Raw genomic sequence first — 21027 nt, 5'->3', positions numbered from 1 at the left:
GGGGAGCGTTACATAAAGCGGAGGGACATCCCCCGGCAGCCGCGCCATCCCGCCCGGGGGCCGCTCCGTCCGTGGCGGCGGAGACCCGGGAGCGGGGGGGCCGGCACGGGGACACGGTACTTTCCTCCCCATGGCGAGGCCGGTAAAACTTATCTGAGGAAGGAATCGAGCCCGGGCTGCGGCGCCCGGGCGGAGGGCGCTGGGCGGGCGGTGTAAAGTTACCGGTGGCCCGCCGGGTTATTTCTGGGCAGCCCCGAGCTCGCCCGCTGTTCGGAGTTCGGACCCCGCCGGAGGCGGGCAGACAAAGAGGAGCGTTTTCCTTAGCGCAGGGAGGACGGCCGGCCCTCCCCGCGCTGGCCGCGGCCGGGCACGGGGCCGGCGGAGAGCGGGGCGGGCGGGGAGCCGGGGCCGCGCCGGTGCCGGTGCGGGCGGAGGGGCCGCGGCGGGGCCGGGGTGCCGGTCGAGGCCGGCCCGCCGGCGGCGCCCTCTGGTGGCCGCACCGCGCCGCCGAGCGGCCCCCGGGCCGGGCAGCCCCCCCCCCCCCCCCCCCCCCCCCCCCCCGCCCCGTGCCCGGGCCGCCCCCGGCGCCTCCCCCGGCAGCGGGGCCCCGCCGCGGGCGGGGGGAGCCCGCCGCCGACCCCCGCAGCCGACCCCCGCCGTGGCGCGCAGCTCGCAGCCTCGCAGCCCGGGCCCGTACCTGCCCGGCCCCCGCCCGACGGCCCCCCGGGGCCGGGCCCGACCCCCTCCTCCCGCGGTGTGACCGGGCCGGTGAGGCCCGGCCGGCATCGCACCGCCCGCCGCGGAGCCTGCCCGGCCCGGTGGGGGACTCGTGCGGCGATCGCTCCGAAGTTCGCTCCTCGCCGGGCCGCATCCGGCGGGCGGGGCGGTGCGGGGCCGTGCCGTGCCCCTTGGACAGCGGCGGCGCCCGGCGGGTCCGTGGCAGCCGGGGCGGAGGGGCCGCGGGGCCTGCGGTCAGCCCGGCCGCGCTCCCCTTCCCGGCGCGCCGCAGTGGGCGAGCGCCGGCACGGCCGCCTCCCCGGAGCCGGGGGCAGGGCAGCGGAGGGGAGGAAAGACGAGATGAGAAGAGGCCTCGGCCGCTGCCGGGGCGAGCGGGGCGCCGGCTTCTTCCTGGGGAGGGGGCGGCGGTGCTGCACCAGAGCGTGCGGTGGAAGTTTAGTGGCTCCTTAGAGCATCCTAACTTCAGCGGCGCCCCTGCTTCTGCCTGACTGGAAAAAGAGAGCAGATGGGAAAAAATACCCTGAAAGTGACCCGTAGAAACAAGTTCCCCGCAGCAGATACGGATGGGTCCGCGGCCAGGCTCTGCAGCATGCCTTAAGCCTCAAAATAGGTGAATATCCTAAATGGCAGGAGCCGGAGATAGCATAAAGGCTGAGAGAAATTGTTTTATCTCTGTTGTGTTGCGGTATGCTTGCGGGTTGAATTGCTGCTGAATGGCTTCGAGGGAGGTGGAGGAGGGGTTAATGATTGTTTTTCGCCTCCTAGTTGCCATGAGAAGTCCTTAGAATTCCCTGCAATATCGCAGTGCGTAGATAAAAACTTGTTTATCGCAGGGGATGCAATTTCCTCCTTGGAGGGAGGCAAGGACTGCCATCCTCTCCTGTGAGCCTCACCTTACGGCATTAAGGAGTTGGGTCTGTAGCCCTCCTCTGGAGCATCAGGTACAGTCAGGAGAGCCCAGGAACCGAGGGCTCGGGTCAGCACTGCGACGGGCTGGCACAGCTCTGCTCCTGCCCTTGGCCGAGCAGTCTCGGGTGGCACACATTCATGCCCACCGCCACCACCGAAGGGCAGGCGAGGGGAGGTGAAACCATGTCCCCGATTTCAGAACATTGGCTCTTTGACAGAAAAAGCACCCTGGGAGGAAATGTGACACCTCAAAGGCCTTATGAAGTGGTTCCAGTAGAAATTTAAGTGAGTGATAACATGGAGCAAACGCAGAAAATCACCCAGCATTCTTGACGTGCAGGTGAGGGTGGTGTGGGCTTGTGTAGAGCAGCTGGCTTAAATACCAGTTCTGGGGAAGCAGAATGGTGCCTCACCTGATATTAATAGGCGAGGCATGATAAATAAGTGAATATCTGGTGTGACATCCTCTCCCACACACACTGCACCAGGACAGTTTTCCTGTTTGTTTTAAAGAATTTGGCGGGTTTGCTCGTCTTCTCCTCTCCTGGGTTTTTCCTCCTCCTCCTTTATTTATTTATTTATTTATTTTCTGGGTGGTGGAGAGCTTAGCAGTAGAATAAAGGACGTAAAAAGATAACAAGTGAAACAAAACAGAAGTAACACTGCTGCACAATGTTCGACCTGGTTTTTAGTGTTGTTTGTGAGCTGTACAAGGAAGTGAGTTGAGTTTCAAAGCAGACCTCATCAGGTGTAATCCTGCATGGCCTCTGCTCCAGAGCTGGGGCAAGCTAGTGGCTGCTGTGCTTCTGAGCACCAGAGATGTGGCTTCATCAGGCGTGGCTGTACTGGCTTCAGAGGAGGTGAATGGCTTGAGCTAGGCCAGAATCTGGTTCTCTGGATCCTGCTCTAGGCAGTGTTACCCTCAGCTATGCACTCACCTTGTTGTATTTCCTACTGTGCAGGGAACAGAGCCAGGCTCTATGGTCCAGGGGAGACCCCAATTTAAGAAGGGGTCTGCCAGACATCACAGGCTGTGGGTGAATTTTTTGCCTAGGATGGGTGTCTTCAGCAATTTCCTTGGCGTCTCGTACCTGGCATCCTTCACAATTGTGTAAAGAGAGGTATTTATATATATTAACCTTTATTATATAAATAGTGATTACCTCTGTTTTGGTTTTGTTCCTCTTCACTTTGCTTCTTACTTATTCTTGACAACTTTGTTGCGATTCAGGGTGTATTTTTAGCAGCCACATCGGTAGTTTTCTATGTGGGTGGTTCATGGAATTAATCTGGGTAGTATTTGTAAATTGCACTTCGCCACTGCTGCGGCTGCTTGAGCTGAGCGCAGGCAGGGACCTGCCTGCACGCTATCCTTGTCACACGTGGGGCTAGGAAAGCCGGAAAATCTGACCCTGTACTCCTTGAAGATCAGATCCCACTTAATGCTAGAAACAGGCCAGCCCTGCTGGGTTTTGAATGCATCCTCAAATCTCACCAAAGCACACAAAACTTGCTCATCAGGGAGGTGGCCCCAGTGAAGCAGAGTAAAGGTCTTTACCCCGAAGTTCATGCAGGGAGATGATAACTCAGAGACGCTTCCTGTTTATGAAATAATAACCAGAACTTAAGCTATGTCAGTGCTGGGACCAAAAGCCTAAGTTGTTATTTGCTCAGGATATGGCTATAGCCAGGATAACAGGAAGCCCCCTCCAGTTAAAATTATTGTTCTTATAATGTTGCTGTGTCTAGTGATTAAACAAGTTTGCTATGTAATGGGTGAAAAATGCTGTTTTATTTTCAGAAGGGAAACTAGGGGCTGGGGGTGAGCAGACGAAGAGGCAAGGTCAGTTGCTCACCGTAGTCGTCAGCCCTTGGGCTGTGTGCAGTGCATTCCTCTTCGTGGCTCTAACAGGTGGGGAAGACCCAGTTGGCTTCAGGTGGATACCTCAGCTGGCCTGGAAAGTGCAATAATTTTCATTTTTTCATCACTAGGGTTCCCCATTTGCTCAGTGGTTGTTACTTATTGCCCAGTTTTACATGGTGCTTTGAGACCACTGGATTTGGTTTCATCCAAAGGGGATAAGAGTTTCCCGTGCTCTTTGTTCAGTGTAGGTACTTCTACTGATGGGGAACAGCTTAGAGACCTCCTTGATGCCTGTGAGGCTTTTGAACTTAGCTCAGCCCTGGGAAGTCAGACTGTGTATTTGGAGATAGATAATGGACTTGGGTGGCTAAATGAATAAGGCCTGATTTTGGCCACATCATAGCAGTGGTGCATAAAAGTATGTGAGTGTTTGGTCAGGAGGACAGTTGGGAAGTCAAATCATGATGGATTGGTGACCTGGGCCTGGAATAAATCCCTGTCCTGATTGTGGGCCTTACCAAGTGGGTCCCAGGTGATGGTGTTAGAGCTGTCCTGCCAGATGGTGAGGTCAAGGGAAGTGCAGTCACCTTTTGCTCAGACCAGGCTACGACACCAGTACAAAGCAAATGAGACATCTTCTAGCTGCAGGACTCAAGACAACTGTGATAGTGCTGCCAATGGGCAAGACCCCTGAGAAGAGTTTGCAAAGGCATTCATTCAGTGGTAGGCTTACAGCTATTATGGGGTCCCCATCCCTGTGTCTGTAGTGAACGGGTAGGCTAAGACTGGTTTGTTGGGGTTTTTTTAAGGTTCCACGCTTTTCCTCTCTGATCCCAATTTAAGAAGATATTTTCAGGTCTGTGTCTAAATTTAAGCTCACAGACAGTGCTGCTGACTTCATTAGGATTGTTTATGCCTTTAAAACTGGCCACATGCTGAAGTACCTTTCTGACTCATGGCCTCTATAGCTTAATCACTCCATTTATAAAATGAGGTTGTTTCCTCACGAAATCTCTGCCCTCTCAATGTGAAATATTATTTATAGGTCTTTTTCTTACTTTTGAAAGGTTGATAGCAAGAAGTGAGAATTAAACATTATTTAGAGAAAAGGTTGTTCCTTGAGCTGTTTACATACCCTAATGTGGACCAAGGTAATTAACTGGAAGCCTTTTCCTTTGAAACTATTTCCCCTAGCAGTACAGAATTCACCTTTTCTTTTGAAAATAAACACAGATGATAATTTCACTCCAGACAGGGCATTTAGCAATTTGTTTGTCATGCATGAAGAGTAGAGGCATGCTACTGCTACCCCTCATTTACAGCATGGAGCGCTCCCGAGTACTCCCAGACAGCACAAGTGCCTCTATTTCAGGACCACTCCTGAATTCAGGTAGCCTTCAGAATTGGGTAATTTTGATGGCAAGAGTGCTTCTACTAAAACTTGCCCACGCATGTGAGTGGAGGAGCAGCTTCTGTCTCTGTAGGCCAGCAAAGGCATTGCCACATCTCAAAATACCTGTGAAAGTCCAGAGTCAGGACTAAATTAAAAAGCTGTCTGTGCCATTAGGATTTGTTTATTGAATGCAAGTAACAATAAGCTGTAATAGTGTGTATTTATACCATGCTGTATATGTTCAAGGTGCTATATAAAGAGTGGCTGTCTGATCAGGCCACTGACAGAATCATCATGGAACAGTCTTTTGCTTACTCACAGGACTTGTGCAGAATAGCCAGAGGAAGGGAAACATCTTTGAGAAGTAAACCCCTTGAGCTGCTCCTGAGCTGGATTCTCATGCAGATCAGCAGCAGTGTCACTGAAACACAGGGAGCTACAAGAGGGGAAGCACGGTCTCCACATGATGAGCATTAGCCCATCTGTGTTGTGTTCCAGAGAGAGGGGGAGTTTTATGCTGGGTGAAGGATGCCATAGTTTGCTCCCTTGGTTTTCTTCAGCATCACCACTAAATGGGACATATGTTTAGAGAAGCTGAAACTCACCCTGTTTACACATTGTTCTCTGTCCTGTTCACTTTCCAGGGCCTGTGCTGACATCTGTCTCTGGAAGGACAAAATAAGAGCAGTCACACACAGCTCCTTCCCTGAAAAGCAGGAAAGATCATCCCACAAGGCATTGGTATTTGCCAGAGATACTTGAGAAACTATGAGGGGCAGCTGCCTTCTCTATGGATTTTAATCCATAAAGATGCTTGCAAGACCTGGAACAATGGTGTTACCTGTCAGAACCCTGCAGGCTAACATCTCCTTTGGTCCTCAAGGCTGACAGGTTAGGCTCTGGGCTATGCTGAAATGCCAAAGAAACTTACCTCTCACCAAAATAATTTAAAGCATAGGAAATGGGCAAAGGAAAGATTTTAAAAAGTGTTTTAAAGCAGAATATCAAATGCCTGTCCAGCACGTTCTTTAACAGGCTTGCCCAGCATATTCCCCATGTAGGGACAGTCCACAGCATGTTCAGGCTGTCATCGTTGCCCTTTGCTTTGTCACTGAAAACGTTTTACCCCCTCTGCTTTGCTTGCTCTGATTCATTGTCCTTTTAACTGTGGGTGTAGGAAAACCATCCTTTTGTCTTTGTCATGTCTCTCCTTTGTGTTCCTTAGGTTAAATCATATCTTGAACACATTCTTCAGCTCTTTCTCTTGTATCTTCTGTCTTCAGCTCTTTCTCTTGTATCTTCTCCCTTCAGCTCTGACAATTCTCCCAGTTCTCTGTGCTCCTTTCAGCTGGTCCATCTCTCTTGAATAGCATTGCTAGAGGACAGTGCTGTATTTGGGTCCTGTGCTGGCCAAGGAGAGCAGAAGTGTTCTTTCATGTCTGTTAGTTAGTGCTCCTGTTTGGTTTAACTTCTGCAGTGTAACATTTTTCATCTCTGTGCAGCTTGTGCTGTGGCTCACGGATCCTGTCCAAGAAGTCTGATGCCTCAGGAACCATTTTCTATCCTGTATGTGTGGAGGTAGACTTTCCTACCTAAGTGTGTGATTTTTGTATCTGTCCCATTTGAATGTCATCCCTTTGATTTGTTGTGATTGTTTTGTATTCTTATCTAATTCCTCCGATTTTGCAGTCCTGCTTGATGTCACTTGCCAATTGAAAAAGCACAATTTTTTACACCGAGATAAGTTTTGTTGTCGATCCTGCAGTCCCAAATATCAAGTAGAGAAGAGAATAAATGGTTTCATAAAAACCAGAAAGAGAACCTTGCCCACAAAATAAAAAAGAAACTCTAAAACACATGCACACAATATTTCTCATTGTTTTCATACCTATTCTTTTACTCTCCATTGGTGCTTTTGAGGTGTTCCTAGTAACAGTTGTATTTGCTGTGTCCAGGAAAACCAGAACCTTACTGTACTAGGCATGGCATTGACATGAAGGTGTAGATAGTTACCACCCCAAAGGATTTGGGTTTCATATGCAAATGCATTTCATTTGCAGACATAGGAGGGTGCATCAAACAAATTGTCGGGACACTTTCAGGAGAGGAAATCACCATGTATGGATTTTCTACAACATTTGTGACAGTGGTTACTCTGGGAAAGGAAAGGGTGGGCTGAAGGTTGAGAAGGAGTAAGTCAGTAGGTCAGGAACAAGAGAGAAGAGGATGAGAGAGACAGGAGGGGAACAAAGCTGAGGGCAGGTGACTCTAACATGATCCCTGAGAACTTCAGGGGCTGAGGCTGTCACAGCCAAGGCTGGCAGGAACAGAAAATGGAGTGAAATGCTGAAGATCCCATCTTGGACTGTTTCTGTCGTTGCCCTTACTGACTTCAGTCTCTCCCAGTTTTTTTTTTTTCCCTGCAGTCTCTAACATCTTTGGAAGGGAAGGTGAGTGAGGACAGGGGACACTACCTATATCTAAGGCTCACAGGCAGAACAGAGAGTCTGTCTGGGGATTCCCCATCTGGAGATGACACCAGAGGCAAAACTGATGCTGTGACATTACCTTAAAATGCCTGATCCCACTCGGCATGCTCAGGAAACTCATGGGACAGAGATTATCTGGAACACCAGCACTTTTCACTGATCTGAGATCCTTGTGGTTTCCTCCTGCTCTGCCATTGCTTTTCCCATGACAACGGTGTCTGTGCGGGACAAATTTGATGTGCCATCCTCCTTCCTCTTCCCCATCAGGCAAATTAATGTTGAATCTTCCCTCAGCCTGCACAAGATGTCTTCAAGGACGTACGTGACTGCCCCACCCTCTCTGTCATCATGTCTGCTCTACTCTCACCATCAGTCAGGGTGGCCAAGAAAGGTATGAGCATGGAGACCCAGTCAGCAGCAGCTTAGCTTATGGGTGAGAACTACATGTGCATCTTTCTGCACAGATGTGCATGGCCCGAGGCCGGGCACATGTCAAGCATGTGAGGCTCAGCATGCTCTTCTCTCTAGTAGCACGTCAGGTGTGTCAGTATGTTTGGCAGCGAGTCTGTAAGGTCCTGGTCTTTCTCTTGGCTAAAGAGAGCAAGAAGAGCTCTTCTTTTTGCTTATAGTTTGGGGTCAGGGTATTTATTTGCTACTGGATGTGATCCAGTGGATAAAGTATGTCTTTGCACAGAGAGGAAGCAGCAGAGAGGAAACAGTCTAGGAGGTTCCTGGAGTGTGTGGAAGATAACTTCCTGACACAGCTGGTGAGTGAGCCCGCAAAGGAAGGCTCCTTGCTGGGCCTGTGTTATGCAAACAGAGAAGGACTTGTGGGTGACGTGGTGCTTGGAGGCCGTTTTGGGTGGAGGAATTGGTTTTCAGTTCTCAAGAAGTAAGGAGGGGGCTCAGCAGAAGGGCTGACCTTGGACTTCTGAGCGGGGCAGTGTCTGGCCTGTTTAGGAGACAGATTGATAGAGTCCCTTGGGACAGTCCTGAGGGACAAAGGAAGGCTGGATGTTCTCCAAGAAACAAATCTTAAAGGCACAGGTGCACTAGAAGACATTGAAGTGCTAGGGTGTGTCCAGAAGGGCAACAAAGTTGCTGAAGGATCTTGTTCGTCTTATGCACAAGACTTAGAGGAGCAGCTGAGGGAGATGGGCTTGTTTAGCATGCAGAAAAGGAGGCTCAGGGGAGATCTTACCTTTCTCTGCAACCACCTGAAAAGAGGTTGTAATGAGGTAGGGGGCAGCTTCTTTTCACAGGTAACAAGTGACAGAACAAGAGGAAATGTCCTCAAGTCGTACCAGGGAAAGTGTAGGTTGGATGTTATGAAAAATTTCCTTATGGGAAGGGTTTGTCAAGCACTGGAATAGGCTGCCCAGGGAAATGGTGGAGTCCCCATCTCTGGAGGTATTTAAAAGATGTATAGGTGCAGTGCTAGGGAACACAGTTGTGCACTTGGCAGTGTTTGGTTAACAGTTGGTCTCATTGATCTTAGAGGTCATTTTCAACCTAAGGGATTTTATGGTTCTGTTTTTTGTTTTTTGGGGTTTTTTTTTTTGCTTGAAGACTTGAGGGTTTTTTCTAGCTGCAGCTTGTAGAGGCATACACAGGATGGGGGATATCCAGCAGTCTCCCTGACTATTAGCTGCATTAATGGGGTGTTACACTTTGGGAGGAAATGTTGCAGCGGATGATGGAGTGGCTTGGTGGATACCTGGACTCTAGCGGCAATACTCAGGGAATATCCAGTCCCAGAAAACTTGCTGAACATTTCAAAGAAAGTTTGTTTTTTTCAGGAAGGTCCTTTAGCTTGCCCAGAATATTTTAACTTGTAGGCAAAATTTGTAAGCATTCTTTATTTTTAAAGTGTGGTTTATATTCTGCTCTTGTCTGCAACAACTCCAGCACCGTCGATGTATTTATCTTTTCCTTGTTAACACTTGCCATTCCTGGAACATCTCCTGCTCAGCAGCTGTTTGTAGGTGGTGGTTTTTATTCCTCTCCCATCATCTTGTACCTTTCCTTCCTGTTCAGGGCATCCATAAACCTCTTGTAGTGACATCACAGCTGTTTCCATAGCAACAGATTATGATACTAGAACAGAGGATAATATCAAACAGGAGGAGGAAGAGATAAATTATGGTGTTTGTGTGCGTGTGTCTGAGGGCTTGATTATATTCCTACGTCTCTTCCAAGGATGTTGTCTGCCTAGCTTCTTCTCTGTTTATCTTACATGCCTTTTAAAGGTTAGGAAAATGTGAAGGAAAAAAAGATCTGGAGGTCAGAACAATACAGACACATATTTTGATGGTCTCTGTGTAAACCTAGTAGGCTGAGATTTATTTTTTACCTCTGGTAGCTCTCCTGTGTCTCCTGAGAGTAGTCTAGAGAAAACCTAGATGCACAGCAATCCCCTGGTATGGCTTCACTTTTACTTTAATTACCAATTATTCATAGCCACTAGCAGCTGGGATCCAAAGTCAAGGATCTCTGTGCTGGAGATTTTCCAGAAGATGGACGACTGTGGCGTGGCATTGCCCCAGAGAACACACAGTCTATATTTGAGAAGGGATGTGACAGGTGCTCAAATCAGCCAGAGGTGAGGGACAAGTACCCAGAAAGATATTAGGGGGACTGTGATCTCTAGACTGCTTCAGCCTGCCTAGAGAGTGATCTGAGCCTCATCCCAGGGTTAACTTTTCACAGTGGTGCTTGTGGAAGAGCTGTGCCAGGAGTGGGTTGATGGTTTTTGACCAACTGCGTGGTTCTTCCATGGCTTTGGGCTGTCCCTCTTGTCAGGAGCTGACAGCAGCAGGATTGCAGAAGAATAAGTGCCCATATTGCTCCATATGTACAGTGGCAAGAAGGCTGTTTGCTTAAAGCAATAGGCTGGAGAAGAATGTCCAACTAAAATACACGGCATTTTATTTTCTCCTAGGCAGCATTTAGTGTTGACAAATTCCACATAGCTTGGCAAGGATTTTCAGCAGGTCTCTGGTTTACCTCCAAATAATGGTAATTTCCAGCCATCATTGCTACTTTCCTGTTTAGATGTGTGACTTCAAAAGCTTGAGAAAGATTTCCAAGAAAACTGTCTTTGATATCCTCATAGCTCTGTGTGTGTGTGTGCAACCTTTAATCTTCCTCTTGTGGCAGAATTTCTGGGGAGTTAAATAGCCACTACTAGTCTTTAAAATACCTGGAGTAGAGTCATCTCTAACTTGAAAATCTCTGGTGTCACACTTGAGCTCCTTAACGTTGACAAACAGAATTGATCCCACGTTGAGGCACTGTGGTACCCCAGGGAGGAGTGAAGTGGAGGGATCTGAGCACAGCAGTGCCAGGTAATGTGTCAATCCAGTTGGCTCAGGCAGGGTGCAATGGTGCTCTCTCCATTACAGGAATCCACTGCTTGATGAGCCCTGGGTCAGCAGCAGAGCAGTGCTGGGATTAGGTGATGCCCATCCTACAGTTCCCAATATGGAACTGCACAGGAACTTTTTGGACAGGCTGTTGGTGTGCTTGGTGGTGATGCAGAGGGAAGTTTTTGGTCGAGCTTAGTGTTGCCAGGATGGAGAGAAGGTGGCAGATCACACAAATTGCCTGAGTCACTCAAACTCTGCAAGGCCATCAGGAACTGTACAGAAGGCATGTGAGCTCACAAGACCTTGGCAGGAATTAATAGTTAGGTCACCTTAATGGAAACTTATTGGGAGCCAGTAGAGGCCACAGAGGACTGGTTGGGTGTGCTTCCCCTGCAAGTACCCACACAGCATGTTAGGTCCAGCTTCAGGACAGGCTGGCAGCATGGTCCTGTGGGGAACAATCAGGCCTCAGGGTGATGGAGGCCAGGGAAGTAGCAACAAGGTCCTTGGTGGAGAGAAGAGAGATCGCAACCCCTTTTCTCTGAAAACCAATTAAAACAAAAGGACAACTCTTGGCTCCAGCCAGTTTGTGGATAGCATGGAGAAACCCAAGACCTTACAAATCCTCCAAGTCTACAAAGAAACTGGGAATCACATTTTTTCATGAGTACAATAAAAAAATTTCTTCGTCTCTTCTAGCACAATCAGTGGCACCACCAGAAACCTGCCTTCCCACCTAACTCCCGCTCTTCATTCTTTTGACAGCAGAATATGTGTGTATTTAGCAAGTGGAGATAAGAAAGGGGTTTCAACCCCCATTTTAAAATAGCTGCACCACCTGAAAAGGACACATGAGGCCCAGACACAAGCATATCCCATTGATGATGACAGTATTTCCCTTGCAGCGTTGTTTTCCTGTCTCTTATCTGAGGCAGTGAGCACCTGTGTAATGAAAGTGCACCTTGCAAAAGTCTGTGCTGCCTGGTGCGAGTCAGAAGGGACAGCAGGTGCTGTTGTTGAGCAGCATGTGTGAGAGCACAGGTGGAAGAATATCTGTGTATGTGGGACTCCTTCCATGTTTGTAGGCACGTGTAGGAGTGTGCACATGTGTTTGGTGTGGCCTCATCCCCTTTCTCTATGGAAGACAGCATGGGTCTGATTCTCCTTAGCGCTGTTACACCATTTTTCTAGTAAACTCTATTTGTAGCACTTCTTCCACTGCAGTGAATGAAGAAGGAAGATATATTATAAATATAAATTAGGCTTTGTGTGTGTTTGTGAGCTGTCGCAGCCTGTACAGGAGGAAATATAAACAAGGGGAATGCAGGGTGTTTATGTGGAGCGATGCTGTGACAGTGTATGTGTTGGCAGGAGTGCTGTCTGTAGTCTCTGCGTAAGGGCTTGTGTTACCAGTGTGAGTGTGGACGATTGTAAATCACAGTGTGTTCAGGAGGGGACACTGCCACTCTCCCTTTAAAAGGCAGGAAGAGATTTTTTTTTTTTCCAAGCAATGTGACTTTCCAGGTTGAACAAAAGGGCTACTAGAAATCCGAGCTTGAGAAGAATATCATTCATGACATTCTGATGGACAGTGATCTGTAATCCACATCCACCAGCTCATCTCTGTCTTGATCCAGAACATCTACATGGCAGGCATCTTGCATGCATCTTCTACCAGTGCCAGGTTTTGGTGGCCCAAGTGGACCAGTTCTCAGATATGTCTTTAGCTCAGGTCTACCTCTGTATCCTCAGATATTTGAGACTTCTGCCAATGGTGTGATGTAACTGGGGTCTGTATACTAATACAGTATCCCATGGGGAATCTGTACCCCTTCCTATGTGTTTACTGTATCACTTACAATGTATCTGATGTAGGTGAGATTACCTCAATAAAATAGCTGTATCTTTTCCAGTATCCCTGCCGGTGGGCACCTGAATCCCAGATTTGTTCATGCTCCACCGTGAACTCAAGCTACAGAGTGTGGAGTCCCACTTTTCAGGACTGGGCTTGGCTTAAGAGTTATTTCATGTTCCTCTAAAATCACTTCTGTTTCCCAGAGGAGCACTTGAGTCATTACCAATCCTTGCATTTCCTGTCAGCCAGGAAGGGTTGAGGGGGTTTCAGGAAGAGGATGCTTTACGAGGAGACGTCTGCTTTCTCTTGCCCTGTTGCAAACAGACACTGAGACTCCTGCCAAAAAGCTGCTGCCTGTAGAAAACAAGAGTGCGAGGGAGAAAGAAGATGGGATGTGAGTGAATGGCAGGAGAGGGCATGATTTCAGGTGGGGATGCCTGACGCTTTTGATACCATGTACAATAAAGCAGATGCTCATGGCAGCACTGATGGTGATCTAGGAGGTGTGTTTCCTAGCCACAGTTGTTACATGGCATCAGTGGAGCAAGTTGTAGGTCATAGTTTTTCATTTGGGTTTTGTTGTGGTTGATACTCCTGCTCTTCTTGCCTCCTTGTTATTGCAGGGCTTGTGAAGGGGATGGGACTTTTATTCTCCTGGTGTATTTTGTGTCCTTCCTCCTGTTCCTGGCAGCCTCTTTCCCCACCCCCTCCCCAGCCCAGCCCTGTCATATATTCAGCTGTCCTTGCTAGAGGGTGACCAGCCCACCTGAGGTGCTCATGGCCAAGGATGTAGTGTGCCACGTATCAAGAACATGCTGGCTTCGTGTGGGAACTGAATGCTGCATATCAGGCATCTCAACCCATGGGCTGGAAGGGTGGGGACTCTGTGGTCACCCTGGGGCTCAGGGTGAGCCGTGGGGGGCCAGCAGAGGTGTGGAGGAAGAAGAACACAGGTTTGATCACAGCGGTAAACCACTCTGTGGTTACCATGATGAAAAGATGGACATTGAGAGTTATTTGGCTAGCTGAGGCAAGGGATGCAGGGGCCTGTCCTGGTGATCTCAGCCCTCCAGTTTTACCCTCCAGGGATGTGGGAAGGGCTGAGGGAATCAGGTGCTCCCCATCCCATGCTCAGAGTATCTGGGTGGATGGACTGCCTGCCAGGCTGCCTGCAGGGCACTCATCTCTTTTCAGTGAGATGTGGCAACCAGCAGCACATGAGAGCTATGAAATCCAACCCAGTGTTGGGACAGGCTGCACTTAAGCCCCACGTAAGCCCTAATTTGAAGGCTTAAAGAGAACTGAAGTGTGACACTGAGTGCTTTGTCTGAGCTTCACCCTTCCTGAGCCACAACAGCCTATCAGGAGGGGAACCAAGGGGCAGGACAGCCTCTATCTTCCCAGCTGGGCCAGGAACCTTCAGCTGAGCTTCTTGGTTCCAGCAGAAGTGTTGGATTTAGTTGGGTTTTAAACCATAAATGTGATGAATCATGACTGGCAGTTCTGACTGCTGTAGCTTGCACTGTATGCCCAAAGAAGCTGTTGCAGTAACTGGCCTATTCTGGCAGTCCTGCAGGTCTCCATCTGTCTAGATAAGTCCATCCCTGTAGTTCTGCCCCTGATAAGTGCTTTTCATCCCTCCAGCCTGGCCACTGTTTCTCTTTGCAGGCTGGTAGCAGGTAACAGCACCCTTGTGCCGGGCTCCTAAAGGCCACATAGCCATTGTGGTGGGCCTCTGTCACAGAAGCCCCCACTTCCCTCTCATGCTTGTGTCCCTTCTCCCCACACCTGCTGTCTGCTAAGGGACCCCTTCTGTCTGGTGCCCCTTGGAGGGATGCATGGCTCTCCATGCTGGTGGAGTGGGTGAGCTGCCCAGCACAACGTTAGTTATAGCAGGCTGATGAGGCTCACTGTTCCATCCTTTTTGGTTTGCAGCTGTGGTGCTTGTTTATTTATTTGTGCCAAATATTGTTGCTTTCACTTAGGGTCACTTCAGCAAGGCGTGTCTTCATTTATTTCAGAGCCTGGTCACTGCTCAAAGCACAGCCATAGTTTTAAGAAAGCCACAGAGTTTGCAGTGCTACATGTGGGCTTGGGATGGGGATTTTGACAAGGGGCAAACATGTGTCTAGATAGTTTTTGCAGGTGGTGGCCCCCAGCATCGTGCCTGCTTCCTTGCTGGGAAGCACAAATGTGCATCTGTCACTCCATACAGACCTGTGTCTGCACGTGTTCCTGGGGGTGTCCTGTGACATTGTACCCACCTTCCTCTCCCAGCCAGGGCTCTGGGACTTCGGCCAGTACACCAGAGAAAATATCACTGTTGTTTTTCAACCTTTACAAGAAAACAGATTGTTTTTAAGTCAAAGCTAAGACTGTAGCACTTGCTGGAGGCTGGGAGGTAACTGTAAATCCTGGGTCTCATTTGCACAAACACATTTGGTTCCAATCCTTAAGGGCATTTTCCCTTCCCCTGCTTATGCTTTTGTTTCAGAAACATGTAAATTTTGTTTGGATTTGTTTTTTCAAAACACCACAAAATGTGGGAAAGGGGCTTTTAAATGACGTTTGGCACAGATGGGATAAGGAGTATTCTGGATGCTCCACTGGGTAGGAATCTGTGGATGGTTGTCATTTAGGCTGTGTCAGTGGGAAACACTGAAAAGACTGGATACACCAGGAGAGTAGTAGTGATATTTTGCAGTCTCTTACTTGTAAGTCTGCTGCTCAGATCAGACCTCTCGGCTTTCTTCTGGCCCAGCATATGAGACTCTACAGAGTGGGTCTTGTTTCAGGTGTGAACCTTATATGTAGGGTCATTTGATGGATAAATGTCCTGTCATGTGAAGGGGTACAGGCTCTGTCTCAAGGTTGCCACAGGAATGGAAGGTGATGCTGGCCAGTTAAGCTCCTTCTAGGGCAGAGACCTGCAAGGTGTCCCTGCTGCTGTGGCTGTCCCTTTTGTGTCAAGGTCCACCGAGCAAAGAAGAGGGGCTTGATTTATGCCCTCAAGAAGCTGATCTTGATCTACAGATCTACCCAAGAGCTCAGGAGGAGGCAGCAGGCAGCATGGCAGTGATTGCTGGGTTTGGTGGGGGTCACCAATGATTGCACATTTATACTGCCAAAGGCCATACCTCCTAGCAAAGGTTTTGTTCACATTTACTGGCTGCTTACCAGATCTCAAAATTGTGTAAAAGAACAACAAACCATCAGCCTGCAAGGTGAGGATGAGGCTGGACTGCCCTGCTGTGGCTCCCTCTGGGGAGGCAGGAAAACCCTGCTGGCCAGGGTGTGTGGTGGGAGCTCTGCACCAACATGCGTCATGCAGTGTGGGCTTCATGCTCTGTTTCCAGAACTGCCAGGTTGGTGTCTTTTGCCTGCACTGGCTCCCTAAGAGGAAAGAACCAAAGGACAGTTGGTGGGCTGTCTACACAGAGACTGGCTGCTGTAGGAACCACCCCAGCCTGCCATGGCCATGACTGTTGGCAGACAAGAGGGAGAGGTTTGTGTCTTCTCCCACCTTTTAGCCAGAAGGAATGCATGTTCTTGGGGGCTTCTGCATGATCTCTTGCCATGCTGATGGGTTTCATGACACAACTTTTAGCACCTGACGATAGGTGTGAAAAGGGAGGAGGTGGAGAAGTAGGAGGTAGAGGTGGTGTGAGTTAATACAAGACCCAGTGGGAAGCAGCAGCAGGCAATATTATTTCTGTGATTTGAGCCAAAACTTTCTCTCTCTCTCTCTCTCACACGCTCATTAAATTACAACTAATGCAAGTAGCATTGTGAAGGAGGAATTTGGGAACTGTCGTTCATCATCCAACCGTTTGTAACGAATGTGCTTCTCAGTGCCATAGCCCATAGCCTTGCTGAGAAGTAATTCACTTGGTATTTGCAGGCATGACATGCATGCCATAAGAATTCCACTGTTAGCATTATGCCTGCATTAGTGAGAGGATATGAAAATAAATGATGAGCTATTGTTTTTCTTTATTAAGTCCAGGCTTTTCGCTCATCTTGCTCTTTTCCTCCCTCCATCTGTGAAAGGAGGGGCCTCTCTGTTCTTTTTGCTTTCAGAGCAGGCAGGTTGTGCCCTCACTCATCCCAGATTCCCTATCTTCCTTCCAGACCAGCACCCTTCTGCTGCTCCCTCCACCTGTCCCCTCCTGGGTTTGGAGATCAGCTGCAGCAGTCCTTTAAATTGCTGTAAGGTATTATCACAGAATGTTATGACATCAGAGGGGATCTCAGTATTTTGTTATGGGTCTACAGAACTGTTTTGCCCTCATCATCCCTCAAGTGGACCAAGCTCTTCATGGTTGCACTGGCAGGTTCAGACTTTGGTTATTGGGTCAGCAGTTTGGTACTTTCAGGTCATCCACAAGCCTTAAGTGACTCTTCTATTATTAAAAAAGAAGGAGAACTCTTAAGGCAGCTGTCAGTCTAAATGTGCAGGAGCAGAGCTGAGCAGCCTCTGTCAGGGCCTGCTGGCAGTGGGTAGCACTTAAAAGAAGTCCACAAGGCAGAACAAGAGAGATCTGTGACCCATAGTTGTGAGAGGCATCTCTGTCCATTCCAGTGGGCTTTCCTGTGTTTCCTCCAGAGCTCTGTAAGTGCAAAGGACTTAAAATTACGGAGGAATGAGACAGTTAGGTGTTATTTATCGCTGTTTTCTAGTGGGGGTGACTGAAGAAGAAAGCATAACAGTTTCAGAGATGACCCCTGTTTCTAGAGTCATCATTTCATGGGGCTTGCTTAAGCTGTCACACAAACACCCACCTGCACAAAATAAAAGACTTCTTTGGAAAACTGGGCTTAAATATCCCCATGAAATCCTTGAACTGATTCAGTACCAGCACTATACAGGATTCCTGTACTTATTCTTAATCAACTAACCCAGGCAGTCTTTCATGTCAGTGAGTTGCTGCTCACTCCAGTGGCCCCAGCCCACATTTGGCTGTTCAGCAGAAGGCCTGGGTGAGCTGAAGGCAGATGGCAGGGTAAGAGCTTGTGCTGATCCTACTTCTATTAGATCTACCACTCCTCTGCACAGCAAGCTGCTCCCTTTGAACATCAGCAGAATCGATTTTAAAAGCCATGCAGCCCAGCCTTGTGTGACAGAATAGCTCATTTTGTCAGGGAAAAAGATACCTTGGTAACTTTTGGGTAGAAGCTGTCAGGGATAACCTCAAGATGCTGGAAGAAGCAGCCGTAGGCTTTTAGGCAGAGCAGCAGCCAGCTGCAGGTATTGTGTTCCCACCTGAGTGAGGACATATAAAAGCCAGTGCTTTTTTTCCACCATCCTCTTTATTCGTGCACTCACAGGAGCAGCATAAACTCCGGAGTGTTCTGTGACGTTGCTTTGCACGTAGTTGTGGTTATGAAATCCAAAGCTGCTGGGTCACTGTACTTGTCCCACCCCACGCCGTGCTGCCAGCACACCCTGGCACGCAGCAACCTGTGCTACTTTGTGGTTATCCAAGTGTGGCCATGACCTGTGGGTGTCCCAAAAGGTCTCAGGCCAAGTGACTCCCTGCCCCACCACCTGCACTCACTGACATGTATGCAAGCACACATGCATGCAGTGCACAGCCTTTAGCACCCATAGCATGTGTGGCTCTCGACGGGTCACTTCAGGGCAGTTGCAGAGTCCCACATCTTGGAAACAGGGAGGATGTGTTCCTCTGCCCAAGCTCCTCCACACGGCCCTCTGGCAGCCCTTTGCAGTGATTAAGTCCTTTCCACTGGGAAGCAATACCTGCATTTGATTCTTCTCGAATTTTGCAATATGCCTAAGTGGGGTGGTGGTGACGCTGGGCTTGAAGCCATCAACTCACGTTTACTTGTGATCTAAGACAGTGATTTCTGTTCAGACCTCAAAGGGCAAGCTGCTGTGTGATTTAAAGTCATGCTACCAGCAAGAGCATATGACCTCATGGTATGAAAAAGCAGGCGGACATTAGCAAAGAAGTTTCTAAGGTACATAAATGTCCATGGGAAAAAAAATACATTAACAGGAGAGTGAGTCTGTGTAAGAGAAGGCTGGGGAAATGACTAATATGTGCAGTTTGATTCAGATGTTCCTTCTTTGATTCAGATGTTCCCTCTTTGATTCAGGCCCCCTCCTTTGCTTTCTCTACCCCCTACCTCGCCTTGGGTTTTTCTGCCTTTTAGAAGAGAGAAAGCGACGGGGAGTGGAAGGACTCAGTGAGGAAGGAGTTAAGGGAATGCTCACTGGGGATTATAAAACAGCCAGGCACTTGGAAACAGTTAAGAAGAGAGAAACAGATCTGCCAGGAGGGAGTGTGGCACTGGAGCCGGTGGTTTATTTTCATGCCTCCCTACACAGCAATGCAGAAGGCTCTCCTACAATGGGGATGGAGGTAAGGGTGGCAGGAACGGGGTGGGTGCTGGGGTGAGGGTGTCAAGGTTAAATGGGGAATAAACTTCTCCAGCACCAAGTTCACCAGCCTTCCCACTGATCCTTATTGACAGGATGTGGGTTGTTCCTGTGTGGGTGGCAGCAGGTAGCATCTACCATCGCCTGAGGGCATGGCCTTGCCCTGGGGGCAAGATGTCCTCTTTGCAAGTTGGATGTAAGGAAGAGCCGTCTATGTGCTCTTGGCATCACCCTGGGAATGGGGACACAACAAACTTGCTGTGTGCTCGAGCGGAGCACCAAGAGCGCAGTGTGGGCATGTCTGTGGGTACGCCTATGTGAGCGTGAGCTGCATGCAAGGTCTTCTGTGAGCGTGGCTGTGGGTGGGCAGCCTGTGTGAGCCCACCTGGCCAGGAAGAGCCTTCTGTCATGCTCTGATGAGGTGGCTTTGAGTCACAAGGAGCTGTGTTTTCACTCACCCTGTATTCATGCCTCAGAAGCCCATCTGAGGCCCTCTGCACATCTTGTCAGGCACCAGGCACCGTAACGGGGGCAGAGACTCTTGGTCCTGGGATGGAAGGGCTAATGCAAAGGCAGTGTCACCTGACAGACAAGGTGGCTGGCAAGGCTGCGAAGAGAAGCCAGGTGGCTTCAGGCTTCCTCTATGTGCCTGTGCTTGGGGTAGGAGCTAACTTCTTCCTAGTTTGAGGGACACTGCTACCGTGATGGTGAGTTACAAAGTGACCTGAAGGCAGGCTCTGCCATCACCTCCTGGCTCTTCAGCTCTATGCGTGAAAAATGGTGGTGTTTACAGTCTCCTGTCAGCAGGAGCTTACAGGGAATGACCCTTACACCCTTGCAATGACCACAGGGAGAACTCCTCGTGTGCAATGCTCGGATCCATTTTTCTTGAGGAAGAAAAACAGATGCAACTATTAGAACCAAAGTGTGTGGAGGGAGGGTTAGTCAGTCTGCAAGTGTCAGGGGCTTGTGAGGAAATAGCAGGAGTTTGCTGACTAATGCCGATGATGCGCAAGGAGTAAATGAGAAATATGCAGGGGAAACCCTGTGTTTCTGAATTTGGAAAAGAAAAAAAAATTGAGGGAAAAAAAATGAAGGAAGATATACAGAGTTACTAATCAGCCCCCAAAGTCTCTGACCTATATCTCCCTCCTTTCCCTGGAGCCATTCTTGAAATGAAAAATTAATAGAGAACAACCAGGTTTTACCTCCAGGGTACCCTCTTGGGCTGCCACGTACTACGGGCTGGGATGAGTGGATAGGACTTTGGAGTCCCTGAGCACGATGCAGAAAGCAGAGCAGTCTCAGTCCAGGATGTTGCAAGGATGTCCAGAGAGACTGAAAGCGAGAAGGTAGTCTCCTCTCTTGGAAGGATGGTCTCTGGCTTCGGGTGGTTGGGAAAAGGATGCTGATCTGACTCACTAGGTTAAAGCAGACCAAGGAAGAAGGATAGTCCTTGAAGTTACTGTAACTTTAGCAGGGGAAATGGAGGTGAGAAGGGGAAAAAAAAAAGTATATCAGGTCATTAGTCCTCTGAGGGCGAAGTTCATTCTGTCTAAAGAATATTCCTCCCTCTCTTCCCATTTTTAGTTTTTTTTAATGAGGAAAGAGAATCCTTATTTAAGAAGCTAAAACCTAGGTTTGTGGGCCAGGAGGTTTCATTTCCCAGTTCTGATGCTGCCTTGCTCTTTAGGCTTAGCAAGTCACTTTACTTTCTTCTGGCACCATTTTTATCTCTATAGGATGTGGATTGTGATACCCTTTGCAAAATATTTTCAAACCTATTGAATATAGGAAGGGATGTGTTTTCTGAGGTGAGGAGGGCCTGGGCATTGAGTGCTGTGTGCTGTGTGTTGTGCAGGAGGAGGAGGGCTGATGCTGTGGGGATTTTGCCCACGCTGGAATGGGCTCTGCGCCCACAAAACACACCCACAGCTTTGGGCACTGCTGGACTCACCCTCCATGTGACTTGGGAGGGATGGAACCATTAGTGTGGAGCTCCCTGAGA

General features: G+C 49.1%; 1 protein-coding gene across 1 annotated transcript in view; it reads left to right on the top strand.

The window, feature by feature from the left end:
- HIPK2 (homeodomain interacting protein kinase 2) overlaps positions 1-21027 on the top strand; it is a 128433-nt gene that overhangs the window by 926 nt on the left and 106480 nt on the right. The gene's annotated exons all lie outside the window — the stretch shown is intronic.

This window comes from Cinclus cinclus, chromosome 4 (assembly GCF_963662255.1).
Source record: "Cinclus cinclus chromosome 4, bCinCin1.1, whole genome shotgun sequence".
Lineage (NCBI taxonomy): Eukaryota > Metazoa > Chordata > Aves > Passeriformes > Cinclidae > Cinclus > Cinclus cinclus.
This window is presented reverse-complemented; position numbering and strand designations above follow the sequence as displayed.